This window comes from Netta rufina (genome assembly GCF_964035555.1).
Source record: "Netta rufina genome assembly, chromosome: Z".
Classification (NCBI taxonomy): Eukaryota; Metazoa; Chordata; class Aves; order Anseriformes; family Anatidae; genus Netta; species Netta rufina.
In genome coordinates, this window is record NC_140126.1 from 78958883 (window position 1) to 78969476 (window position 10594).

Below are 10594 nucleotides of genomic sequence, written 5' to 3' on the forward strand. Positions count from 1 at the left end.
TATCTAATTTGCTTTGCCGTATGGCCCTTTCCAGGTTCCTGTAGCAGGATTCATCTGATAGCCTTTCAGGTTGATACAGATTTGACTACAGGGTTTTGGCATTCATCACTATCTCCACAGTTTCCCAGTTGGACAGTCACATTCATTTATGTTGCATTCCTTTAGGGGCTCATCACCCCAGTCCTTGCAGTCTCTCTGCTGGTTACACACTTTATTGATATCTATGCATTCTCCACTTCTGCACTTGAATTTGCCAGGTCCCAGGCACTGAATAACATTGTTACATTTTGCTTCATCAGTGCCATCCAGACAGTCTCTCACACCACTGCACTGCCTACTCCTATGGACACAGTTCCCATCTTCACATCTGAACTGGTCTGGCCTGCAGGTCCAGGAAGGGCAGTTAATTTCATCACTTCCATCCTTACAATAAGGATCTCTGTCACATCGCCACAATTCTCTTCATCTTTTCCGGATCCCCATCACACTGCCATCTGTTTGGCACACACTGACCATTGTTGCACACAAAGTCAGATTCAGCACACATCTTCTTCACACAAGCACTCTCATCACTGCCATCTGAGCAGTCTTCACATTTTACTCTAGCACTGTCAGCAGCAGTGCACAGTCAGGCGAAGGCAAGCAGCAGGCAGAGTGCCCTGCACCGTGACCTGTGTCACTTACACTACTCCTATTACCCATGCTGTTAGTGTCAGTGGCATCCTCCTTGTACCGTTTCTGTCTTTGTCACCCCTTACTCTCCCCCTTTTCTTTTTGCCACTGGCCATTCACCACAAATGGATGAGACATATGATTACTAGTTAGGAAAGAGAGTGTAACGTCTGCTATACGGCTGCAAGCAGTGCCAGCTGCAACCTTAGGTTTGTGAAAGAGCCTGCCGGTGGTCATTTGGCAGTGTAATCTGTGTCTCTGCACTCCTGCCCTGCAATAGAGCTAAGTCGTCATTAGTAATGGTTATAACACCGATCTGGGGACTAATAGTCTTTTTTGCATTGCAAGATAAACCTTTTATAAAAAGAATGCTAGAGTGAAGCAGCACAGCCGCTGCTGCCTCTGCCTCCATGGTCACATCAGACAGGCTGCAGGGTCCTGATGTCCGCCCCTCTGCTCTGTGCCAGCTCTCCTCACGGTGAGAGTCGACTGCCGGTGTCCACTGACGCCTCTGATCTCCCGTAGCAACTCGATTTCGGATGTTCCGCAATTACTTCAATTTCCCCGCGTTTTACAGCTTCTGTCAGGTCTCTCAGAGCCGTCCGTGGCTCTGCAGCGTCCCAGGGCTCTCTCCGTCCAGCGGTAGTACCTCCGTAGTTTCTCTGGTCTCCCAGCGCTGCTCCAGTCTCTCGGCGCCGCTCCGGTCTCTCAGCCTGTTCAGGTCTCAGCGAGTCCAGGTCTCGGCCTGTGCGGGCCTCATATGTTGCAGGAAGCATGTCATATCATGCTCCTGCCTTTTTCTTGTCACAGTCAAAACATTTAAGAGCAAAAATAGGATACACAAGATACACCGGGCCCATATATTAGGCACCACCACTCAAAACTTGGATAAAACAGCACTTCTTTTCAGTCTGTCAAGCACTTCGTTCGTCTCTGCCCGCTCCCCTTGCGGAGAGTACGGAACAACGGATCGGAACTCTGCACTCGCTTTGCAGCAACGCTGCGTCTCACTCACACAGCACAATCGCACACGGAGGCCTCCAGCACATCTCATTCATACCACAGGAATATAATTTAGAATGATAACCAACCAAATAAGTATTGTCTCTGACTGTGTTCTTTGTGAAGTGACTTGTAACACTTTGTTTCAAACCCTTACACTTACACAAATACTTTCAACACAAAATACATACAATATGCAAATATTACAATATACAAAATGTCAACACAAAATACATACACAAAAACACATACAATTATTAACACTCCAGTTAGTATCCCTCCAGCAGCTGAAAACATACCGTTTATCTGCAGTTTCAGGAGATCTTTGCTCCTGCGGTGAGCAGCCGAGAGTGGAGTCCCCTCCGAGCAAAACGCTCCGGGTGCACCTAGGGGCGTCCACGCTGCAGCCGATCCCACAGCCGAGCAGAGTGTCTCCTGCCTGGCTCACCAAAATGACTCACAGAAAGCTGACTCCACAATCAGTAAGATTGTAAAGTAGGTATGTTTACTCAGTTCCATGCAGCACGGGGCAGGTAGTCCCACCAAAGTCGTGCACTCCTAATGTGGCAAATTGCTTTAGTAAAGAGTTACATATACATGAACATTCCTATACATATACATATTCCTAACGTGTCCCTTTGTGAACAGTCCTCCTTATCTCAGACCCCTTAATTAAAGTCTGTACCATGAGGTTGTTTTTGATCTGGTTCTCGGGGTCCGAGAGGCTCCTGTTATCTGGTGCAGCACAGGCATAAATGTAGCACATATTCATTCTTAATCAATTGCTCTCTAGTTTCTAATTCCAATGTTTCAGCTTGCTCTTTTCCGGATCCACGGGTATTCTACTATTAATGTTCAAAGCCTGACAGACCCCGTCCTCCGTGGATCAAAATACATGGGGTCTTAAGGGTTCTTTTGGTCATTCTATCATAAAATACTGGATCATTTTCAATTTACTCTTTAATTTTCTGGGGCCCCTATTGTTCCAATTTCTAATCATTATTCATAATGGACTTTTTGGTCATATATCTGGTAATTTGCTCCCTTTCTGGTCCTTGGTCTTTGATTTTATCTGACCCATCTGGGAATTTTACTAGTGGCAATTCCCACAGCCCTTGGTTGCCCCCAGTGAGAGTGTCTTGCAGGGGGTTTAGGACCTATCACCCACCCGCATATCACTCCCTTCACCGGCCCAGCCCCCCCACAGGAGATTAGAACCGGTGAGAAAACAAAAAGACCTCCACGCTGACTTTAGAAGCCTCAGTTACACTCTCACACACACAAACACGGGCAACCGCACCTTTACCCAACCGGACGGTATCTTACAAATCAGTCGTCTTCATCCAGAATCCAACTGGACGGTATCCACAAGCATCTCTGCTGTCTTTGTCTGGGATCGAACCAGACGGTATCCAAACAACTGTCGTCTTCATCCAGTTCGATTCCGGACACCGGAATCCAACCGAAAGGTATCCAAACGACCCTGTCGTCTTCGTCCAGATCTTCGCGCGCAGAATTACGGGCAAAAAACAGCCGGCAAGGGAGCTCAAAAAAAATCAAATTCTTTGCTTACCTTTATTCAGGTTCAGGATGGCATTAGTCCCGATCTGACTCAAACAGGAGCCACCAAATGGTGGGATGCCTCTCCTAGATTAAATCAGAATTCAGGAACTATAGCCATCCCGGACGAGCCCCCAAATTGTTATAAATGGCTCAGGATTCAAATTAGGATTACATAAAAAAATAGGATTTATTGAAAGAATATAAAGGAATAGAGGTAAGCAAACAGCGCTGGGTGCACCGGGAGTCTCCGCTCCACCAGGACGCATACCAGTTACATCAAGCAGCTGATTTTTATGCTCCTAGACTAATACATATTCATTACTACTTCTAAAAAAATAGATTATTAAAATTAGCTTCCGGGGTGCAGTCTCTCCTACTGGAGCATGCACAGTCTCCTCTGGGGTCTCTTCTGGGGGTCTCTAGGGGTCTTTCATGCTGAAGGCTCGTAGTCTTCCTCTCCCCCTTTGTACTTCCTGGGCACCATGCCAAGTTTATAGAACATCCTCTTCAAGTCTTGTCTCCCAGCCGTCCTTCAGCTTCTTTCTCCTTCCTCTTTCTCTCTCGGCCCCCCCTAACCAGATACCAAAGATCCACATAGTATCCCATAACAGTCACTAGTTGTTATCAGTTGTTCTGAAACTCCCAGGCACACGAGTAATTAAAACATTCTTCCCCAGCCATTCACAGACACATCTATAGCAGTGTTAGAAATAGAAGTCCGGAATAACAAAAGCAAACAGGTTCATAAATTTAAGAAGTGATAAATTGACTAGAATGAGGGGGAGACTGGGACACACTGCATCTGTGGTTCAAGAATTAAATTGCCAGTGCAGGGCCCAGAGGCAGACAGGATTCAAACAGAATTGTTCTTTATGGACACGAATTGTTAAAACATTCCTCACAAAAATGGTATGGTTTAAATATTAAACTTCATAAATGTTCTCATTTGTGTATTACATTTATGAATCCAGTAGTTCTCAACTGAAAACAACCAAATGTTTTAATTAAGGTTTAATAGGAAATAAATGCATTTCAACTTTCCAAACTCGTTTTTCAGCAATTTTAGCCTACTGTAATTCCAATTACTTGATTCAAATCATGCTTCAGTCTGGTGTAACAACAAAATCAAGTTTAACTTTCATTATTCCATTATTGCCTAACATTTTCCCAGAGTAAACGTAATTTAGATGGATATAAAAGACACCGCATGTAACCAGCACAAAAACAGTCACTTCATTTTAAATGTGCATAAAAACAAACACAACAACAAACCACACAGAAACCCAAACACATGAATGGTTAACTTTTTGTTCCCTTTCTCTCAGACAAAACCTTTGTCTTACTTCGGAGAGCAATGTCTTGATATCTGAAGGAGCTCCCTCCTTGAAGTCATCCATTCCTAGAGTCAAAACGATCAGTAATTCATCTACTCACAAGCATCTTTTCTGCTCTGCTTCCACAAATTATGTCTCATCTCAGAGCAGAGCCATGCTACTCTACCATGTTATTATACCTTCAGCTGGGATTTACATGGCTGGGATTGGTGTGCTTTTAGACCAGCAAAGATCATTCAATACATTCGTTTGACCTCCTGCGTGCTACAAACCACAGAGTTTCACCTCAACATTCCCACATCAACCCCGCAGCTCCCAGTTCAGCTATTTTATGGTTTATGATTATATATATTGTAACTATATATAGTTACAATTCCAAGGACAGCTTGCAACATAATTATTCAATTCAAATTACAAATAGGTTCTCGGGCCCCCATACTACCTCATTCCGGTTCCAGGTAGCTGGTCCATAATGCTGTATGATTCTTTCAGGAGGCCATTCATTCTCTCCCCATTCTTGGGCACTACGCCCAGCTAAGGAAGCATCAATAGATCGTTTTACTCTATTCAGATAAAAACAAACAAACAAAAAACTCTTTTCAGCTGGAATTAGCTCAAACCTTTCTTTACATAGAAAGAAAAATCTAGGAGCGTAACAGAATGACACCAGGCAGAATGACAACTCCCAGAGGGAAGCCCTACAGTGACAGTGAGTCAGAACAGATGATCTGTGGCCACCCCAGGGACAGACTCAAATGCCATGACCTGCGACTGAAAGTGACCGCCAGAACTGGGATGATGGACGCATAGAATGCTTGCCTTTAAGACAAGAGACCGGAAGGATGGGCAGTGCAAACCCCTTAAGAATAACGCTTCAGAAATGAATTCCCAAGCCTGAGCTCCTGCTGAAGCCCAGATGACTTCCACAACAGCGACAATGGAAACGGACACAATCTGAAACCAAAAATGCACAAGACCCAAAACGCATCTGCTCTTTAAGCTGTGACTGCAAGACAAGAAGTGCTTGGATCAGCCCTATGATCACAGAATCACAGAATTGATGACGAAACAAGCATTTAGGACCTTTAGTGTGGCTACCAAGTTGCCCATCTAATCTGTCCAGTGGAAGAAGGCGATGAGGATATCAAAACCTGAGGAGCGCGTAACACATAATGATCATATCAGGAAACATTTGATACAAAATAAAAGTTACACGCACGGAAGAAGTGATCCCTTTAAGCTCCTACTGCAAGACAAGAGGTGCTCAGCTCCCAGTTGAACATCAGCATTATTCCGATGAGGTCAAGTGTTCAATACCCTCAGGATGGCTTCCCCAGGGCCTGCCGAGCACCAAGAGCAACAGCACAGCACAGACAACAAGCTGGGACTGCCCTGCCTGGCACGTGTTCACGCTGTACGTGACAGAACTCCCCACACATCATCTCTGCCTGACCTGATCAATCCTGAAAGGCCCCATCCGCTGCAATGACTTACAAGCACAGACCCTTGCCCTATGGGTCCATTCACAACCCCAACTCAAACATAGCACTTGCCCCCCCAGCTTAGCTTGGGAATGCTGGGAGGCAGGTTCCATCCTCATCAAGGAACACAAAGGCTAGCCAGGACACTGCTTCAAGCCTAAGGCTCCTCTTCACCTGCAGAAATAAAGTGCCATCAGGCACCAGCACGCCAGCCAAACTTCTTCCAGGGAAGCACCCTCCTCAGAAACAAAACAGTAGTCAACTGACCTGCTCTGCTACTGAAATCAGATAGACACCCCCTAGACAACTCCCTGCCTCCCCCTGCCAACACCCGAGATTTGCCCCTGAACTTAATTCTCAGGGCTCAGAATCCATCCTCAATGTGGACCACAGAGACCAGCTAGGATGTTCCCAGTACCTTCTTCATCCCTGGAAAAGAGGAGTCACCCAGAGGTGGACCAATAGACTACCAAACCAAAAACAATGCCCGTTTTCCAACTTTTCTCCACTCACCTTCCCAACCCACACCCAGCGCTTCCATTCACTGTGCCAAGCCAAGCCCGCGGGGCTTAGATCAAGGAGAAAGAACAGACAAACGTGACAATCCATAAAACGGTCTATACCCACTCCTCTTCTTTCATCCCCTACCGCAAGAGCCAAGAAGCCCCAGACCCGTGTTCCCCAGCCCAGTATCACCGCCTTGCCCACCTAACACCCCAAAGAGATGCATCTCCAGCATTTCAGGAACTAGAACTGCTGACGTCTGGCGCGCCTCAGAAACGTGGCAGGAGACGTACTCTGCTGTCGCAAGGTAGTTTGCCCAACAGGCAAAGCAGACTAACACAGTCCACTGACCAACTCAGGGCCCACACTGCTGTCCACTCACCCTTGTGCTTCGTTCAAGTTTCCGTGCCCATGCCCTGGGCTACAAGAAACAAAGAGAGAAGGTCATGCCCACGATGGACACGCAAACAGTACAGCTTCTTGCAGAGGACTCAGACACAGAGACCAGAGCCAGAAAAAAAGAAACACACCCTCAAGTCCACAAATGCCAAAAAGCCATGAATGCACAGCAGTCCCAGCAGGGGTAATTACAGACTTATCCTTTACAGATGAAAAAGGTGACCCTGCTCAGTCTCTTCGTACTACTGCGCTTATGCAGTCGAGCCCCTTGCAATGCGTGCTGAAGCTCTTTGTGAATCCTCTGGACAGTGACACAAATGGCTTGATATATCTAGAGATTAAAATGTAACGCCAAAAAAAGGAACCGTACCCCACGATTTCCCAAAAACAAGTTAGCCAGCAACCCCTCCTAAGCATCCCTCTTCTAAGTGAATTCCAAGCTCTTAAAATCTAGAAGGATGCAAGGTCTAAAGACTCAACAGCCAGCAAAACCACAGGCAAAAGCTGCAGAAATATAACAAACTGTCCCTAACCCTGAACAAGATTACACCTTACATGCCTACTGCTGCTGGTTTCAGATACATGCTTACACAGGGAGCTTCGACAATACCTTTCTCCTAAACCCTGCTCCCTCACTTTGCCACCAAGGTTGTAACTTTGATAGTATTTGACACACAGGCAAAGACTCACAGTAAGCCCCGTAATACTGCAAAAATCCTGAGGGACCCAGAACCACTAAGCAAACACACAAACTAACATTATTGTCCTATCCATGAACATGCCATAACAATGACTCACCTGAGAAAGAACTGCATGCAATAAAGGCACCTAGTACTATATCAGTTGCTTTACTCTACCAGATCCTACTAGTTGCTACCTTAAAAAGATGTGCGTACCGCTCTCTACTTGGAAACGTATCAGTCCGTAGACTCTGACCCACCTAAAGAGCCCTGCAACTGACTGAAGGAAAAACAAAGCACTTACCCCAAAGAGCAGCCCAGGCAGAAGGAGCTCTCTGATGGCATACCTGGGGCTCATATACCGTTTGGCCGTGCCCAGCACCCAAGCCCAATCACCTGGGAAAGGGAAGGGGCAAAGCACAAGAAAGTAGAAAGAGAGCAGAAGGAGAAGCAGCAGCTGGCGTGTTTTTGTTTGTTTGTTTGTTTTTAATCTGATTTAGCTCAACAGCAAGCAGAGTGCAGACAAGAGAATCGGGCTGTTTCTAGAAGCAACGTTCCGCATGCTTAGGCTGCAGCTTTTAATCTTGAAAGGACAATATGACCAAGCAAGTAACTGGATTTTTTTCAACTGAAATTAGCTCAAACCTTTCTTTACATAGAAAGAAAAATCCAGGAGCATTAAAAAAAAAAAAAAAGCACAACATGCCAAAGAAAAACAATTCAAAGTAATAATATCACTTGCAGGAAAAATCACATACTTGAGTAGGCTATCTGAGAACCAAAAGGCCATGCTGACGGGTCAAAACACACTACAGGACACTGGGTCCTGGCCCTCCGCTGCACCAACTTGAAACCCATCCCTAACACAGCATGAAAACTTGAAACCCAACCCAAGCACAGACACAGCGTTTCAGCCTCAACACAGTTTTGGGAACTGCTGGAAAGCAGGCTTCATCCTCAATGAGGTGTGCTCAGGCTACACAGCATGGGGCTTCAGGCACCTCTTCCCCTACGGAAGAAGACCGCCATCAGGAACCGCCACGCAAGACAACCTTTTTCCTCTACAACACCTTTCTCAGGAACAACGCAGCATTCCAGAGACCTGCTTTGCTCCTGTTCTAAGGGCTATCACAGCCCACCTTGCCTGTGGCACCTGATAAACAGAGGAGAAAGCAACCACAGCAGCAAAACCCACAGCAGCCTTTGGACAGTTACTCTCATCCCCTCCTTAACCTCAGCCTCTTACCTGCCCCACGTGGCAGATGCTTCCACCTGTTCTCTTAAGCCACTTAAAGCACCTCTGAAAGGCAAACTGGAATTTTACTCTATTGGATGTAGGAAAATAACTGCAGTGACAACCGCACCCCAAAAACAACTGCTACCTCTGTTCATCACTCACCAGAGTCACTCCAGAGGCAGCTCAGGTCATGACGTCCTGGACTGCACACTGAGTTTCAGCCTGAACAAAGGAAAACACAGCCAGAAGATAAACTTTCAGCTGCCAGCGTTAGCACCCATCCCTCATCAACACAAGCGACTCCATCTTTAATTGTATCCTTTCAAAACAGCGGTCCACTTGCCTCTGTACCTGGAAATTAAGTCCAAGCTCAGAAGGAGTAGACAGCATCACCCATGCCACCTGGGAACACAAAAGGACAAAATGACCACTGTGCTTGCAAACAACCACCTGCCACACTGCTCCTCTATCCCAAACAGCCTCACCTCAGACCCTGAGGGAAACACCTGAGTGTCTTCCGTTCGCTTTGGATAAGGGATGACCAGGCTGAAAACACTCTCACCTTCCCTCACTGCTCCGTGACATGGGGATTTCCCTTCCCTGTCCAAGACTGCACGAAGCACCTGCAGAGACAAGAGAGAAGCACACCCTGAGGCACCTCACAGCCAGAGTGTACCTGCTGCAATACTCTCTCTTCCCAGCTCCGTTACTCCAGCTGCTCACCAGCTTTAACTGAGATTCTCGGCTCACAGCGCCAAAGCAAACTCTGCCCAGGCCACACAACACACACTACACAAGCTACGGTATTTAAGACACACGAGCTGGAACGTTCCTGCCCAAGAATCAGTCGCATCACACAGGACGGATGCCGCATGCTCCTAGAAACCAAACCTACCAGTCCTGAACAGCTTCCCTGCCAGACAGCTCCCCACCTCCTCCTGCCAACCACGCTCAGCACACGCACTATTTGCCTCTCAAAAACAACAACAACAAACAAACAAACAAACAAACAAAAACCCACAAAAAGTAAGAACACACACACACAAAAGCGACTGAGCTCCACAGATGCCAAAAAGCCACGCACACACAGCAGCCCGGCAGGGGTAATCACAGACCCTTTACAGATGAAAAAAGGTAACTCTGATACGACCCTGCTCAGTCTCTTAGTAATACTGTGCCTACGTGCTCAAGCCTCTTGGAGCATGTAATCAAGCTGTTTTTAGTTCTCTGGAGAGTTACACAAGTGATTAAAATATAACTCAAAACCAGAAGTGTATCCCACCATCCCTAAAACCAGTGATCCAGCAACCTCTGCTAAATATCCCTCTATTAAGTGAATTCCAAGCACTTAAAATCCAGAAATCCATAGACTCCAAGCTGCCTAAAGAAGCACCTGTAGAAACAAGAGAAAAAGCACACCCTGAGGCACCTCACAGCCACAGCATACCTGCTGCAACACCTCTCTCTTCCCAGCTCCTTTACCTCAGCTGCTCATTAGCTCTATCTGAAATGTGTGCCCAGGCAGCGCTGCACAAAGTTGTGCCATCAGACTTAAAAAAAAAAAAAAGGCCCACAGCACAACAGCTGCTGCTCCTTCTGCTCTCTTTCTACTTTCTTGTGCTTTGCCCCTTCCCTTTCCCAGGTGACTGGGCTTGGGTGCTGGGCGCGGCCAAACGGTATATGAGCCCCAGGTATGCCATCAGAGAGCTCCTTCTGCCTGGG